The 15944-nt window shown below is 47.7% G+C and overlaps 1 protein-coding gene across 20 annotated transcripts in view; it reads left to right on the top strand.

Moving 5' to 3' along the window:
* Nucleotides 1-15944, top strand: part of ARNTL (aryl hydrocarbon receptor nuclear translocator like) — a 129048-nt gene that overhangs the window by 22126 nt on the left and 90978 nt on the right. For 13 of the 20 annotated variants that reach the window (XM_021076235.2, XM_085006386.1, XM_021076223.2 and 10 more), the window contains exon 2: nucleotides 14055-14127. The exons of the other annotated variants lie outside the window; for them this stretch is intronic. The gene's annotated coding sequence lies outside the window, so the exon portion shown is untranslated. The remainder of the gene's footprint in view (nucleotides 1-14054; nucleotides 14128-15944) is intronic. 20 annotated transcript variants of the gene reach the window in all.

The raw sequence follows: 15944 nt of genomic DNA, 5'->3' as shown, positions 1-15944 counted from the left end.
CCTGTGCATAGGCCTTTGGATGACCTGCTTGTTCCATATGTGAGAGCCTAGTCCTTTGGCTGCTCAGGCCCCAAAGGGTTGGGGTCATTCCATACACTGTGTGAATGCCTCATGGCCACCTCTCTTCCTTGCTGCTCTTCCCTCTGTTTTTTTTTTTTTTTTTCTTCTCTGGGTGGCATAGTGTGAGGAACACCCGTTTGGAGGTAGCCTGGAAAAATGAGACAAAGCTTGAGGTGGGGAAGGCGAGCATGGCTTCTGGAGGTGGCATAGGAACCAGAGGGTGGTCAGGCCCTGGCCAGTCTGGGGAGAAGGGGGTGGGTGCTTTAGGAGGCCTGATTAGGTAGGTATTTTGGGACCTATGAGGGAGGACCTTAAATGCCAGGCAGTGAGTTCGGCTTTGTGTATTAGTAGGAGGTGTCCAGATTGGGGATGCTGCCGGGGGCGGGGGTAGGAATCAAGGGGAATGGGAGATGTGGGAAGGAGATCTGGAGTCATTTATTTCCTGTCCAGAGATGGCGTTGCCTTGTGGGACCCACAGGTGGCACAGTGGTGCTGGAGGTCAGGCATTTAGGGACCAGCATTGACAGCCAAGGAGTTAGAGGCAGGGACTTGGCCTGGATTGGGCTGCAGGAGGGGGCTTTTTCCCTCTGGGGGCAGCTGTTGGTGTCCTAGGATCTCTGGGATCTTCCTGTCCTGCTCTGGTTGGGCTCACCTGTTCACGAGCCACTGCGTCTCTGGCATCAGCTGGGTCCCAACACTTCATGCAGGGCCATTCGGTCTGTACTGTCCATCTTGGTCCTTGTACCAAGTTGCTCTGCGGAAGAGCTTTAAACCAGAGACAGGCAGACTCAGATTCAGGTGTCAGCTCAGCCCGTAGCTCTCTGTGTGGCCCTGGCTAAGATACTTGTTCTCCTGGGGGCTCACTTTCTTTATCTCTCTCTTAGGTCCCAAACCACCTACCTAATCAGGCTATCAGCAAACACGCTAAATCCCTGGGTTCTAGGCTAGAGCCTCTTAAATCCCTCCTGCCTTGGGGCAGGATTAGCCTCAGAGGCTTGGGAAGGGCTGAGCTTTCTGGTGGAAGCCCAGTGGCCACGCTTAATGTCCAAGGCTTGATGTTAAGTATCTTAGGGTTTTCAAAACTGTTCTCTCACCGAGGGATTGATTTATTCTGCAGTGGAAGGGTTTGCTTCTGCATTCCTCCTGCCTGCTTTGGGGGTGGAATTCCTGAAAGACCTTGCCTTTGAAGCCCCTTTCCCCTCTCCCATTCTCTACTCCTAAGCAGGCTCCTAGCCCCAGGTCCAGGAGTCTCATTTTCCTACCGCTAGCCCCTCTGGCCCTGTTTCCTGAGATTTTCTCTTAGCTTTCTCTTCATTTTCCCTGCTTCTGACTTCAAACCCTGGGCCTAATCTGCCCAGCTGGGGCAGCTTTAGTGGCACAAACACACATCCCTACACAGCATACGCACCCGCTTCCCTCTTAAGATGACATCCTCAGCCTTTTTCCACGTGGCTCCCTGGTTTCCAGCATGCTTGTTTAAGATGGCTGTGTGATAGTCTGTCCAGGGAATGGCTTTGATAAGCCCTGAGCTTGTTATGGGGCATTTAGATTACTTCTAATTTTTGCTCTTTCAGCTAATGCTGCATTAAGCCATCTCTGTGTATTACAGAATCATTTCATTAGCTTGGTATTTATCTAGCTAATGGCCATGGCCCAAGATTCGATGGAGAATCAGAATTTGTTTTTTTCTTTCCCAAGAAGAATGTCATGAGGCTATATTAAAATTTTACTTTCAATGCCAGGAAGGTCTTTGTCGTGTTTTCCATGGATGAGGAAACGGTAATGGTAATGTGAAATTAGATGTACGTGAAAAGATGTGGATTTACAAGTAATACTTGGCTTGTTTGTTCTTACAGGTGGAGGCAAACCCAGTACATTCCCTTAAAGTGTTATCTACCTGCTCAAATTGAGGAATTATGTGTCCCTGTATCTTTGGCCCTTGGTTTAAAACAGTAACAAAATCAAATAATGATCTCATCTTCAGGATGTTTTAAAGAAATAGCCTAAACAAGAAAAAGTAAATAGAGGAGTTCCCTGGTGGCTCATTGGGTTCAGGATCTCACCTTGGCCCTGCCGTGGCCCCGGTCACTGCTGTGGCACAGGTTCGATCCCTGACCTGAGAACCTCTGTGTGCCATTGGTGAGGCCACAAAAAGAAAAAGTAAGTAGGACTTTTGAGGGGGAAAAAACATGTCTCCCTAAGACTGAGTGAGCCTGTTGGAAGTCCTCTTAGCAGTGGAGCAGATTGCAAACTTGCTGGAAGGATTTGGCTTTTTTTTTTTTTTTTTTTTTAATGATTTTTTTTTTTTCCATCATAGCTGGTTTACAGTGTTCTGTCAATTTTCTACTGTATAGCAAAGTGACCCAGTCACCCATACATATATATATATTCTTTTTCTCACATGATCCTCCATCATGCTCCATCACAAGTGACTGGATATGGTTCCCAGTGCTATACAGCAGAATCTCATTGCTTATCCATTCCAAAGGCAATAGTTTGCATCTATTAATCCCAGACTCCCAGTCTATCCCACTCCCTCCCCCACCCCCTTGGCAACCACAAGTCTGTTCTCCAAGTCCATGAATTTCTTTTCTGTGGAAGGATTTGGCTTTTTGTTGACCAGTAGGAAATGACCAGAAAAAAACTGAGAAATAACTAACACTGATTTGATCTCCTGTGTTCTTTTAAACTTGAAACCTGTGTTGGCTTTGGGGTGATGGGGAAGGCTTCTTATGTCCTGCTAATCTATTGTTGTTTCAGTCTCGGTTGATTTTTACCAAAACCCTGGTTTTAGGCTTTCCATTTCAACTTCATCCAGCAAATGCTTACTGAGTCTTTTTAGTGTATAAGGTTACAGAGGATAAAAATTAGGGAAGAAAAAATTTGGACCTCTGTTTTTGAGCTCATGAATTGAGAGTAGGGAAGATAAACAGATTTAAAATCATGATGATTCAAGGGCATTTCGGAAGGGGGCGCTGGGAGAAGTCAGCCCCACCCTGTTAAAGAAGGGAGGAAGTCCATCTCATTGGTGGGAGAATACAGAAAGGTAAGAGTGGTTGCTTTGGAGTTCCCGTCTCGTGGCGCAGCAGAAATCAATCTGACTAGGAACCATGAGGTTGCTGGTTCGATCCCTGGCCTTGCTCAGTGGGTTAAGGGTCTGGCATTGCCATGAGCTGTGGTGTAGGTCGCAAACTTGACTCGGATCTGGCGTTGCTGTGTAGCTGTGGTGTAGGCCAGCGACTGTAGGTCCAATTCGACCCCTAGCCTGGGAACTTCCAAATGCTGAGGGTGCAGCCCTTAAAAAAAAAAAAAAAAAAAAAAAAAGTGGTTGCTTTAAACGGTCCTTAAAGCAATCTTAAGGACCAGTTGAGATGGAGCCTGGAGGTTCCCAGCAAAGGTAAAAGGCCTGAGTAGAGGAAATGGAGATGGAAAGACATGGTGTATGTTTGGCAAAACAACGGACTCATTGAATAGTGGTCGGAGCTAGCACTTTATGAAAGGTATCAGGTGCCAGGCATGGTTCTAAGAGCCTTTTTTATGTTAACTCGTTGAATACCTGCAGTGACCCAGATGAGGTACTTTAATTGCCTCCATTTTACAGATGAAGAAGTAGACATAAAATGATTTATTAACTGCTGTACAAATTGGATCCGACCCAGTTGGTCTGGCTCCAGAATATCTGCTTCTAACCACAAAGCTCTCCTGCCTCCGGTCTATGGGAAGAACAGGCCCTCGAACCAGAAAGGTGGGTGGACATCACACTTTAGAAGCTTGAGGTACCCATGTCTGGAGGGACAGAGGTGGACGAGGGGCCAGAGGAGGATATGAGAGGGAGTGCAGTGATGGGTATGGGGGAGTTTGGTGAGAGCTGCGAGAAGCCATAGAAAGAAGGAGTTTCCAGGAGGTTTGTCAGTAAGCCCCAGCCCTGGGGAGAGTTCCAGGAGGTGAACATTTAGAGCAGGTCTGAGCCAGCCAGAAAGCCAAGAGGCCCTATGGAAAAGGGGCAGACCGGCTACAGACACACAGAGCTGCAGCCTAGGCTTTCCTGACTGTGTGGTGCTGTTCATTCCAAGAGGATCTATATTTTGAAGATGGCGAAGCAGGTGCAGGCATTGGCTATCATTGTCTGTGTCTTCTTATCAGTAGAAAGAAGAGAGTGTGACACAGTGACAGAGAAGGGCAGGTGAGAGCTGGCACGGCTAATTTGGCAAACCCAGTGGCTTTTCTGCAGCCTAACGACATCTGAAAGCTATTTGCTATGCTCGGGCACAAGTGTGACTGCCTCATCTGAATGCTGTAGCAATCGCTATTTTTCTTGGAAAATTGGGCCCATGTGGGCTCTGTGTGTGGTTTATTTGAGTTCCATTTTTATAGCCTTATTACCTTGTCCTCATGATGCAAGAGGCCTCTCTTTTCTCCAGCTTTGCTGTGAAAATTGTTTCTTAAAAGGCACAAAGTGATCTCTCATCATTGGTGTGGTGCTCTCTCCAGAGAAGCGCTTTTCTGCAGACTCGGCACACACTTTTCATCACCCCCTGACACCAGTTGTCATGTTTTTCTGATTGTCTGCAATTTCCTGAAAACTTTCAGGCAGCCCTTGAATCTCACTACCTAGGTGTTTGCCACAATTTCTTCCAGAAGAGCTTGCACATGTAAACATCCATTCATGCCTTCCTCTCTGATAGGTGGCCCTACCAGTGACCTTACAAGGGCCTGACACCCAGTCTTGTCCTCTGGCCTTGAGTGGATAACCGTGTAATTAGCATTTATGAGCTGTCATTAGGCACTGAACTAACACATTTATGTCATGATCTTAATTATGCTCAGCCCCTGTAAAGAAGGTACTATTATTCCTTATCCCCCCTTTTAGAGATGAAGAAAATGGGTCTTACAGAGGGGAGAGCAGTTTGCTCCAGGAAACACAGGTAGTAAATGGCAGAGCCTCAATACAGGCCTTTCTGATCTTGGAGTCTATGTCATCCATCCATTCATTCAATTTGTGTGTGTGTGTGTGTGTGTGTGTGTGTGTGTGTGTGTGTTCTTTTTAGGGCTGCACCCAAGGCATATAGAAGTTCCCAGGCTAGGGGTTGAATTGGAGCTACAGCTGCCAGCCACAGCCACAGCCACAGCCACAGCAGCATGGGATCCAAGCCGCATCTGTGACCTACACCACAGCTCATGGCAACGCCAGATCCCTGACCCACTGAGCGAAGCCAGGGATCAAACTGGCATCCTCGTGGATACTAGTCAGCTTTTGTTTCCGCTGCACCATGAAGGGAACTCCCATTCATTCATTTAACAACACATAATTGTCTTCAACATGCTAAGCACCATTCTAGACCCAGGAGATACAACAAAGGGAAAAGAAATGCAAAAATTCCTGCCTTCAGCTGACATTCAAATGTGGGGAGATAGGGAAAAAAAACAAAAAGTAAAATATACAGCATGCTCTGTGTTAATAGAGACTGACCATGGAGAAAGACAAAGGAAGGATGTCATCATCTAAGAAGTTCTGCAAGGTTTTTAATAGAGTAATCGAAGAAAGCCTCATTGAGAAGGAGGCCAGGAGTTCCCGTTGTGGCTCAGTGGTTAACGAACCTGACTAGTATCCATGAGCACTTGGGTCTGATCCCTGGCCTTGCTCCGTGGGTTAAGGGTCTGGCGTTACTGTGAGCTGTGGTGTATGTCGAAGACAAGGCTCAGATCCTGAGTTGCTGTGTCTGTGGCGTAGACCAGCGGCTGCAGCCCCTATTTGACCACTAGCCTGGGAACCTCCATATGCCATGGGGGGTGGCCCTAAAAAGACAAAAAGACAAAAAAAAAAAAAGAAAAAGAAAAATAGGTGTAATTTGACATGGTGGGATATTAGGGATATTAGATGGGATAGTCCCTCCGCAGGGGACCACAGGTTCCACTCCCAATAGTCACACCTTGGGGAAAAAAAAAAAAAAAAGAGCGAGAGAGAAGGATGCCAAATTATTAGTAGCAAATAGACCCCCAGATCTCAGCGTATCAAACCAGGAAAATTGTATTTCTCATATAGAAAAGTTGCAGTGTGGCTGCTCCTGGTTAGCAGACATCCTTCCTGGCAGTTATTGAGGGATCCATGCCCCATCTGTCTTGTGGCTCTGCCTTCTTCATGGCCCTCAGATTCTTTCCATTCAGCTGAAGAGGGAAGGGGGGAAAAAAGGAGAGAACTAGGAGTTCCCGTTGTGGCTCAGTGGTAATGAACCCGACTAATGAGGATGCGGGTTCGATCCCTGGCCTTGCTCAGTGGGTTGGGGATCTGGCATTGCCATGCGCTGTGGTGTAGGTCACAGACGTGGCTTGGATCCTGCATTGCTGTGTCTGTGGTGTAGACCAGCAGCAGCTCTGATTCAGCCTCTGGCCTGGGAACTTCCATGTGCTGCAGGTGGGGCCCTAAAAAGCAAAAAAAGAAAAAAGACAGAGAGAGAGGGCTTTGTGAGGAGGTTTTTGGGGCCAGTCTGGAAGAAGCGTGCATCCCTTCCCCCATGGGTCAGAGCTCAGGCACATGCACTGCTAAAGGCAGGGGAGGCTGGGAAAGATAGTCCAGCCCTGTGCCCACAAGAAAAAGGAAATGGGTTTTGGTGAACTCATAGTAGAGTGTATGCCACAGTGAATGAGGGGAAGAAGTGAGTCATGGGTTTAACTGGGGAAGCTCATCAGACATGGGAACAGCAGGTAAAGGTGGCGGGGGTGGCTGCAGTGGGTGAAGAGAAGGTGACGACGTGGTGGAAAGTGAAGGCAGAGAAGGAAGGGGACCAGGCCATGAGGGTCATTGCTGAGACTTGGTTGCATTGGGAGTGACAAGGAGAGCCAGCAACAGCACAGGGGTTTGAACGAGGAATGGCCTGATCCTAGTAACATCTGGAAAGGCTCATTCTGACTGCTGTGGGGAGGGAGGCCTTGGGCGAGAAGTCAAGTCTTTTGGAGTTCTCTCCAGGGAGTGACAGGAGCAGCCAGGTCCGGCGTGGTGGTGATGGCAAGATGCTGAGAAGTGGTTGGTTCTGAGATGTGCTCTGAACGTGGAACAGCAAGTTTGGCTGTGGGATCGATGGCAGCACTGAAAGAGGGGAATCAGAGTTGTACTGAGGTTTTGGCTTTCACCGAATGACTATTAGACTCACTTGCTACCCTGAGAAGTAAAAAGAGGGGAAAAGTTTTTGGAAAAAGATATCTGGATGCCCTCTGGGTCCTGATCTATCTCACATAGCCTCTCCTCCTCCGTGGTACTGTCTTTAGCACAGATGGGCAATTCTTTTCGTAACCGAGCTTTCACATGGGGGAAGACGTCTGTAGCTCCTCCGTCTCAGAGCCCCCATGGGACCACATTGGCAGTGGGCTTGCATCATTTGGCCTGAGGCTTGGGGCCCCTCAGACTCATGTGGAAGGGGCCCAGTGTCCCCTCTGGGTAACCGAGAGTTGCCTGCAGAGGCTACTTCCAATACATGCTGTGTGAATTGTGAGAACCTACGTGTGTCTGGGAGTGGGAGCAGAAACAGTTTCCCTGGTTCATGCTTGGCAGTCATGACCTGCCAAGGCAGAAACGAGACATGGAACTTCTTAGTAGCTGGTGATCCCACTAGGAGCATAAAGGGGAAGCAAGTGTGTCTTAAACAGAACAGGGCATGTTGCTATGGCAACAAATACTGCCTGCCTACTAGGTGCTGGGCACTGGCTCAGTATTTTGGTTTCATCGGAGGGCGAAGCACATATACTGTCCCTGTCTTCCTGGCAGTGTAGACCTGTGTGGCTAGATCATAGAGTGATGTGCTAGAAAAATTAAATCTACACCTAAGTTTTTCTTTTTTCTTCTTTTGGTGATTGTGAATGGTACTGTATTTTTTATTTCAGTGTCCACATGTTCCTTGCTAGGATATAGAAAAACATTTGCTTTTTTAATTTTTATTTTGTGTCTTGCATCCTTGCTAAACTCACTAATTAGTCATAGGCATTTTTATTTTTATTTTTATTTTATTTTTTTGGTGTATTCCTCAGGACTTTTCTATCTTGACAATCATATCATCTACAAATAGAGATCGTTTTATTTCTTCCTTTCCAGTCTGTTTATTTCCTTTTGTTGCCTCTTGTGCTGGCTCGGACTTGGAGCACTATGTTGAGTGAGCATGGTGAGAGCAGAAAAGCATTGCGTATCCCTAATGGGGGGATGCTTCGGTCTTTTGCCCTTAAGTATACGGTTGGCTGTGGATGTTTTCTGCAGAGGTCATTTGCACTTCGTTGTATGGATGTGGGTGGGACCATGGGGTTTTCTGCGGTATTTGGCTGAGATAGAGGAGTTATTATCAAAAAGTTGCCTGTCTTGCTCGAGGGAGCAAGCTTTTGTTGGAGCGCTTTTTGTCCGTGCTCGCTGGCATTTCCAGGCTCTTCCATTCCCAGTAAGGCAAAAAGAAAATGCAGGCCTCTCACCCCAGTGTCCTTTCTCAGGACCTGACCCGTCTGCCTTCTTGGCTCTGCCTTTCAGAGTTGTCTTGTGTTCGTGTTACACATCACGTACCGAGATTTTTAGTTGTACACAGCAGGTGGAATAGGGAGACGTCCGTCCGCTGCACCCTCCTGGCAGTGGAAGTGGTGGGGAGAAAATTAGAGAATGGGGTTGGGGCCAGTGTATGAAGGGCCTTCCCACCAGGAGTTTGACTCTGTAGGTGGTGGGAGGGTCATTGGAGGTTCAACTCGGCAGCAGTGTGGAGGATGGTTGGGACTGGGGAGTGGCACTGAGACCAGGAGGCCAGGGCCTGGGCTCAGGGAGGAGATGATGAGGTTCTGGACTGTGGCAGCAGATAAAAAGGAAGAAGGGGGACGTCTTCCTGGACCACAAGGAAGGACAAGGAGACCAGGCGAGTCTTGAGGGAGCAAGCTTTTGTTGGAACCCTTTTTGTCCATGTTTCCTGGCATATCTAGGCTCTTCCCTTCCAAATGAGGCAAAAAGAAAATGCATGCTGCTCACCACAGCATCCTTCTTTGGGGCTTGATGGGTCTGCCTTCTTCATGCTGAGGTTTCTAGTTTGGGCAACTAGCTGTCAGGCTGGGGAGATGGCGAGGTGTGTAAGCATAGCGGAGGAGGTATATTCTAGCCCTTTTAGAGCATATCTGGAAAGATCAGACTAACTGTGCATCCCTTCAGGGCTGGCTCCACAGAGGAAGCCTGGCTGCTGTGTAAAAACCCAAGGAGCATGCCTTCTGGGCAGAGAAAACAAGGTGGGAAAATGCCCAGATACAAGACATGTCATGGTGGGCCTGTTGAGACTCCAGCTAGCTGCAGCTTAAGTGGGTAGCTATTGATTCCATAACTGGGAAGGATGCTGTAGGGGCTCCCAGAAGCAAGAGGTTCCAGAATGGGAGTTGATGCTGCTGGTGGTCCATCTGGTGCCTTCCGCTCCTTGTGCATTAGCATCCGTCTTTCCTGCTGCAGACAAGCCACCCTCCCTGGAGGGCACCACTGTTGACAGCCCTTGTTTAGCAACTCCAGTGAAGGAAGAACTTTCTCTGCATCCATATTTCAGTTCTAGAGAAAGTCTCTGATTGGCCCATCTGGTGTGATGTGCTTGTCCTTCTGGGTCTGTCACTGTGGCAGGGGGGTGGACTCCTGTCACCTGAACTGGATGGTTTATCCACCTCTGTTGGATGGAGCAAGGCCTTTCTAAGAAGAAGGCAGAAGGAAAGCATCTAGGGAAGATTAAAAAAGAATATTTACTATGGTTTACTGTGATATCTTTTGAAGAATTTATAGTGTGGCAATGTCGGAACTCTTTGGAGAGTTTTAAGCAGAGGACTTGATCAAATTTAGGTTTTCCTAAAAATCATCACTGTGTGAGGTTGTGGTTGGAAGTAAGTAAGTGAGTAGAGCTGGGGAGACTGGTTGGGAGGCTGCTACTGTAGTTCTGAGGAGAACTGAACGAATGAGACCTGTGCTAATGAGTCCTTGGGTTCTTTTTTTTTTTTTTTAATTAAAAAAAAATTTTTTTTTCTGCTGTACAGCATGGGGGCCAAGTTACACTTACATGTATACATTTTTTCCCACCCTTTGTTCTGTTGCAATATAAGTATCTAGACATAGTTCTCAATGCTACTCAGCAGGATCTCCTTGTAAATCCATTCCAAGTTGTATCCGATAACCCCAAGCTCCCAGTTCCTCCCACTCCCTCCCTCTCCTGTCCGGCAACCACAAGTCTATTCTCCAAGTCCATGATTTTCTTTTCTGTGGAAATGTTCATTTGCGCTGTATATTAGATTCCGGTTATAAGTGATATCATGTGGTATTTGTCTTTGTCTTTCTGACTTATTTCACTCAGTATGGGTTCTTATTTCTTGTGGACTTCACCTCCAGCCACAGCATCTGGGAAGCCAAGGAGGGGGGTGGAGTCTGGAGACAATTAGGCAAATAGGGCTTGGTGACCAGCTGGAGGGCACAGGGAGACAGGGGCTTCAGGAGGATTCACCATCAGCACCAAGAGAGTCCCAGCTGTTCTCTGGAAGGTTAGCTTTATCTTTGGAAACTAGGTGTTCGGTGGCAGCAATCTTGACATATCTTATTGCTTAAGAGCTCTGAGTGTGATTGGCTTCTTGTGGTGTCCTAACTGGAAAAGAAAGCTGATTGATGGTATTTTTCTTCCTCTAAAAAAGTTCCCTTTCAGAGTTCCCCTCGGGGCTCAGTGATAATGAGCATCCATGAGGATGCAGGTTCGATCCCTGGCCTCGCTCAGTGGGTTAAGGATCTAGCATTGCCGTGAGCTGTGGTGTAGGTTGAAGACGTGGCTCAGATCTGGCATTACTGTGGCTGTGGTGTAGGCCAGCAGCGGCAGCTCTGATTCCACCCCTAGCCTGGGAACCTCCATATGCCGCAAGTGCGGCTCTAAAAAGACAGGAAAAAAATTCCTTTTCTTTCAGGACTTAGATAACAGGAGATGGATCAGGACTACCAGTCGAGAAATTGATGATTGGGATGAGGAAACGGGCCTGAAGACCCTCCCTCCCCAACCAGTCTGCCCCTGGGCCAGCGGGTCTACTTTGCAAACATTTATTCCCTGGAATTGTCCTTGCTAGGAAGTCTTGTAAGGATTTTAAGTAAAGACATGACATAATCTGACTTATGTTGTAACAGATTCCCTCCTGTATTGAGCATAGGCTATGGGTGGAGGTGGGAGTGGCACCAAGAATAGAAGCAGGAAAAGCAGGGACACCAATTAGGAGGCTGTTGCAATCATCTAGGATAGTAATGGTGGAGGAGGTGAGAAATGGTCGCATTCTGCATATATATTTTGAAGGTAAAAACCAGTTGGGGTGAGGACTGGATGTGGCGAAAGAGAGAAAGAGAGGAGCCAAGTATGACTCCAAACCTTGGCCGGGGCCACAGCAAGACTGGTGCCTTAAGCTGAGATGGGTGAGAGGTGGGAGGAGCAGGTCTCGGGGAAGGTCAGGGGTCTCTGTGAGACATAAGGTTTGAGACACTGAACACATCTCGCACAGACCACTTGACATCTTCCTCTGAAGCAGGCAGTAGGATGTACAAAAAGGAGTCTGCAGGAGGGGTCCTTGCCTAGAGAGAAATCCCAGCATCCTCAGCATCTAGGTAGGAAGCTAAGTGAGATTCCCCCAGGGGTGATCGAAGGTACACAGAGAAGAGAGGAGAACAAGGACCGAGCCCTGAGCCCCTCTGACAGTAACAGAGGGGGAGATGAATAAGACCCAGTGAAGGGAAAGAATAGCCAGTGAGGTGGGTGGAAACCAGAGTGCCGTCCTGGAAGCCAGGTGATGAGAGCAGGCAACCTAGAGGAAATGATTCAATGGTAGCAAAGGCTGAAAGAGGAAGACTGAGACTTGCCCACTGGATCTAACCGTGTGCGTGCTCTGGACCCAAACTTAGCCTCGCAGATAAGTCCCAGTTCCCACCTTTTTTTTTTGTCTTTTCTATGGCCACACTCACGGCATGGGGAGCTTCCCAGGCTAGGGGTCTAATCAGAGCTGTAGACATGGGTCTACGCCAGAGCCACAGCAACGCAGGATCTGAGCCGGGTCTGTGACCTACACCACAGCTCACGGCAATGCCGGATCCTTAACCCACTGAGCAAGGACAGGGATCGAACCCTCAACCTCATGGTTCCTAGTCGGATTCGTTAACCACTGATGGGAACTCCCCAGTTCCCACGTTGAAGGAGAATACGAGTGTGCAAAAAAGGGTCATTTAAGATTGTTTGAAGTAAGTCTGAGAAAGAGGTGAAGCAGCACTGTGGGAGTCCTGCAGAGAGAGACTGTACTTCTGGCTTTTGTAGGGAGGGTGGAGGTTAGATTCATCCATGTCTTCACTTGGTCATTCAATCATTTATTCCACAAAAACTGTGTGCCATAGACTAGGAGAAAGGGAGAAGGCAGAGTAGTTGTTCAAAGGGTATAAAGTTTCAGTTTTGGAGTTTCCATCGTGGTGCAGCAGAAACAAATCCTGCAACCATGAGGTTGCATCATCAATCCCCGGTCTCGCTCAGTGGGTTAAGGATCCGGCGTTGCCATGAGCTGTGGTGTAAGTCACAGACATGGCTTGGATCTGATGTTGCTGTGGCTGTGGCGTAGCCCAGCAGCTGTAGCTCCGATTGGACCCCTACCCTGGGAACCTCTTTATGCTGTGGATGCGGCCCTAATAAGGCAGAAGACAATAAATAAATAAATAAAATAAGGTTTCAGTTTTGCAGATGAAAAGAGTTCTGGAGATGGATGATGATAGTTGCCCAATAATGTGCAAGTATGTAACACCACTGAGCTGCACACTTAAAAATGGCTAAGCTTGTAAATTTTATGTGTATTTTACTATCACACATACATCATGCCTTTATTGAGCCTTATTATGACCTTGGTCTAGAGCATGATGTTGAAATGGAGGTCATTTCAGTAGAAGGAGATGATGTGGAGAGAAGGGGAGGAAGATAGCTAGCTGGAAGGAATGCTGAGAGAAGGGACTGGCTGTCAGTCCTTTCTCTCTGGATTGAAGGGTCTGCTAGGGGAGAGCACACAAGCCGAGGCTGGGCCAGTTGGTGCAGGCCTGGTAGGCTGGTGTGGAGTTGGGCTTGCCTTCTTAGGTTCTGGGAGCCCTGAAAGTTTCTGCCCAGGGGAGCGTCATCCCAAAGGTGCGCATTTAGGAAATTAATCTCATTAATCCTTCCTGCTAAACTTTGCCTGTTAAAAGCTGTGGGACTGAAGCATGTGATGATGAAAATTGTGGCCTAGCAGAATTTTAGGTACCTGGGCATGTGTTCACGAATTGAGTGGGTTATCTCCCACCTATTTTAAAAATAGTTATCAATGGAGGAGTTCCTGTTGTGGCTTAGTGGAAACGAATCCAGCTAGTAACCATAAGGTTGCAGGTTCGATCCTTGGCCTCACTCAGTGGGTTAAGGATCCAGCATTGCTGTGAGCTGTGGTGTAGCTTGCAGACGAGGCTTGGATCCTGTGTTGCTATGGCTGTGGCATAGGCTGGCAGCTGTAGCTCTGATTCGACCCCTAGCCTGGGAATCTCCATATGCCACAGGTACAGCCCTAAAAAGCAAAAAAAAAAAAAAAAAAAAAAATTGCTGAGGACTGTCTAACTGCTCGTAATGTTCTAGGCAGTCGGCATAAGGGAAGGGGTGAATTTACTGGATCTCTTGATAAGCCTACAGTCTAGGGACCCTCCCATTCCCAAATAAGAAACTATTCTGCATTGTGCTGTATTTATCATAAACATCTCACCGGAGTTCTCGCCAGACAAGAGGAGGGGGTGCCTGCGTGACCTCTCTGGGACACTGGAGTGGCTTCCAGGGGAAGATTGTCCAGTGGATTTGAAGGATGAATGGTACTTTCTAGGCACAGAAGCAGAGATGGGCATCCTGGGAAGACAGTAAAATCGAACCTTACTGGGAGTTGTAAATTTAAATAAAAGGGATAAACATTCTCCTTTAAAGCTAAACTCTTATTTCATTGGCTTTTAGGTGGTGCTGGCTAGAGTGCATGCTTTTGGACCTGAGCTTAACTTTTCAAATGTGGAATGCTAGGCCTTCACTGGTAAGTTTGATGCTTTCTTACCAAATTATGCCGCCAAGGATTTGTGCTTGGAATGAAGGGCAAGGTAGTTAGCATTGGCTTTGCTCTGTGAAGGGAATCAGGCCAGGGCCCTAGAGAAGCCCATAGTGTAAGTAGAAGAGATCTGAAGGGGAGCTCCCTGTAGGTTTCTGCAGTTGATGCAGAGAGAAAGGCCAGAAGAGAAGCATCCAGAGATGCAGGGGATGGATGCAGCTGGCCTCACAGAGAGGTGGAGCTTTGGCTGTGTTTTGGAGGATGGACAAGTCCAAGGAGGAGTGAAGTAAGCTTTTCAGACTTGAGAAGGTGGGTGTAAGATGTAAAGAAAGTGGGCTCAGCGAGCAAAAACTTCATCAAAGGAACGATGAATAAGAACTTTGGCAGGATCTGCTGGTGGCTGATTATTCTAGACCGGGGTCAGCAGACTTTTCCTGTAAAGGATCAGATGGTAAATATTTTCGGCTTCATAGACCATATGGTCTCTGTCATAGCTACTCAACTCTGCCATTGTAGCGGGAAAGCAGCCATAGATAATATGTAAATGACGGTGTGGCTGTGTTCCAGTAATGCTTTATTTACAGAAACAGGTGGTGGGCTGGATTTGGCCCATGGGCTGTAGTTTGCCACTCCGTTTCTAGACCCTGAATGCTGGACTAAGGCACTTGGACTTTGTCCTAAAGGCGGTGGTGGGAAGCCATGGAAGTCATTTTGGGCAAAGAAGTGAAATGGCAGAAGTAACACATTAGGAGTGTTCATCTGGGAACTGGACAAGAAGCATGGGCTCTGTTCAGAGGCAGCAGCAGCAATCTAGCCATGAGGTCATGTGGTTAACAGTGGTTAAAATGGAGCGAAGGACCAATAGAAGAGATATTGCAAAGGGAGACCCATAGGGTTTATGGTCTTCTTAGACTTTAAAGGTAGGAGCCAAAGGAGAGGAAAGTTTAGACTTGATAGTTCACAATGGTGCCATTGATAGGAATGTGGCTATTGGAGGTGGAGAAGGGTAGTTGATGTATATAGTTTTTGATACAGTGACTTGGAGAAGGCAGTGGTTCATCCATAGGACATGTCTAAGAGACAGATGGAATTGCAGGGCTGGGAGTTCCCGTCGAGGCTCAGTGGTTAACGAATCCACCTAGGAACCATGAGGTTGTGGGTTCAATTCCTGGCCTCACTCAGTGGGTTAAGGAGCCGGCCTTGCTGTGAGCTTGTGGTGTAGGTCACAGACGAGGCTCAGATCCCGCGTTGCTGGGACTGTGGTGCAGGCTGGCAGTTGTAACTCCAATTCAACCCTAGCCTGGGAACCTCCATATGCAGTGAGCATAGCCCTAGAAAAAGACAAAAAGAAAAAGAAAAAAAGAAAGAAATACAGGACTGAATCCTGGACTGAGAAGAGTAGTTCTGGCCATGTGCAACGGAAGCCATGATGAGCAGAGGGTGGAGCCTTGGGGAAGGTGCCTGCCTCTGGGATGGAAAGCAGAAGCTGGAAGAGAACCAGAAGCCAAAAAGAAGAGAGTCTCAGGAAGGGAAGAGGATGGAGCAGCAGAGACCAGGGAGAAGGGACCAGAGGGAAGGCTGCCGAATTGGTGATAAGGTGATTGCAGCTGACTTTGGGGAATGTGATGCCACGAGAGGGGAAGCCACATTGTGCAGGACTGGTCATAAATGAGGGATAAAGAATCAGACATTAGTAAAATAGACCACTTATGGAGAGTTTGGATGGTAAAAGAAGGGAGACACAAAGATGTCTGTATCTGCATGCCAAAAAACCTTTTCTTTAGCTTTGAGGCAAGCAAAGCGTG

Source organism: Sus scrofa, chromosome 2 (genome assembly GCF_054392235.1).
Source record: "Sus scrofa isolate SSC_HxYL_T2T_F1_AM1 chromosome 2, Sscrofa_HxYL_maternal_Yorkshire_Landrace_v2.0, whole genome shotgun sequence".
Lineage (NCBI taxonomy): Eukaryota > Metazoa > Chordata > Mammalia > Artiodactyla > Suidae > Sus > Sus scrofa.
This window is presented reverse-complemented; position numbering and strand designations above follow the sequence as displayed.